Source organism: Dendropsophus ebraccatus, chromosome 15, assembly GCF_027789765.1.
Source record: "Dendropsophus ebraccatus isolate aDenEbr1 chromosome 15, aDenEbr1.pat, whole genome shotgun sequence".
Lineage (NCBI taxonomy): Eukaryota > Metazoa > Chordata > Amphibia > Anura > Hylidae > Dendropsophus > Dendropsophus ebraccatus.
Window position 1 is genome coordinate 37,541,380 of NC_091468.1, and position 1,231 is coordinate 37,542,610.

Genomic DNA, 1,231 nt, shown 5'->3' on the forward strand with positions numbered 1-1,231 from the left:
AAGTGTTTACGTTAACACTCTAGGAAAGACTGGTAGGGTATGGTACCAATTTCAGCGCCATGGGGTAGGGCATGACACAACCATTTCAGTGGGACCAGCAGACTCTCTAATGTGTAGGGGGTATCCAAAAAACAATATAATGGGAGAGAAAATTTTACCTTACCCTTGGATACACACATACAGTTTTGTTCCTTATATTTTTGGATCCACTCCTAGCTTTAACGCAAGAACTGCATGTGTGAATCTAGGCCCCCCAAAAAAGTATGTACACATCTGCTAAGCCACGTCAATGATCCAACACATATATAGTATCTTGTATTTTTTTTGTATTATGTGCACTTTTTATCTTTAACCAGACTGACCTTTGTATCGATGGTTAGCAGCTACTACACTATTAAGAATTACCTAATGATGCCCATTTTGTGAAAATGTTTTATTAATCAAAAATATCCATTGTCTTTTGTTACTAGCAAAACGTACCAGTAAGTGTTCTTACCTGTGACTTTTACACTTAATGTAACCAAATGAAAAGAATTTATGAATTGTACGATTCTAAACATAAATTGGAATATGTATTATGTATGTGAATAAATTTCTTACTAAACTTCATTTTAGTCCAATGTAACACACGCCACAAAGCACGTCTAGTCGGACTCTTATTTTGCGACACATGCTCTATATCCTAAAGTCAACGACATAGCTTTTATTGGCCGAATACAGCGTTCTGGGATCAGATTGACAGCAGCAAACACTGGAAGTGACCAACCTCCTTCCTGCCAAATTACCATGAGGAATTAGCATTCCCCAGCGTACAGCGGTCCTACAGAGAGCACATGTATCCAAGGAACCACAACACACTAGGATGCGACTGCTGCTTTGATCAGCTGCACCCAGACCCTTTTCCTTACTCGTCAGAATCTTCCATTCCCCCCCCCTTCCAAACAAAAAGGTTGTCTTTAATAGAACAACCCTCCTTTAAAGAAAGGCTACATTCACACATTCCGTAGTTTTGTCCCTACAGTTAAGACGTCCGTAAACAATGGATGAGTAATAATTTTAAACTATTCCCACTTCTTAACTAGCACCTTACCCTTTTTTGCTGATCCACAAAAAAATACGGGTTACGAATGCAATACAGATGAATTTCTTGCAGACTGCAGACTTTTGACTGTGGCCTCAATCTATCAACCACTGAGCTGGCAGCACTGTTAGGTAGATATCGAAGAAAACA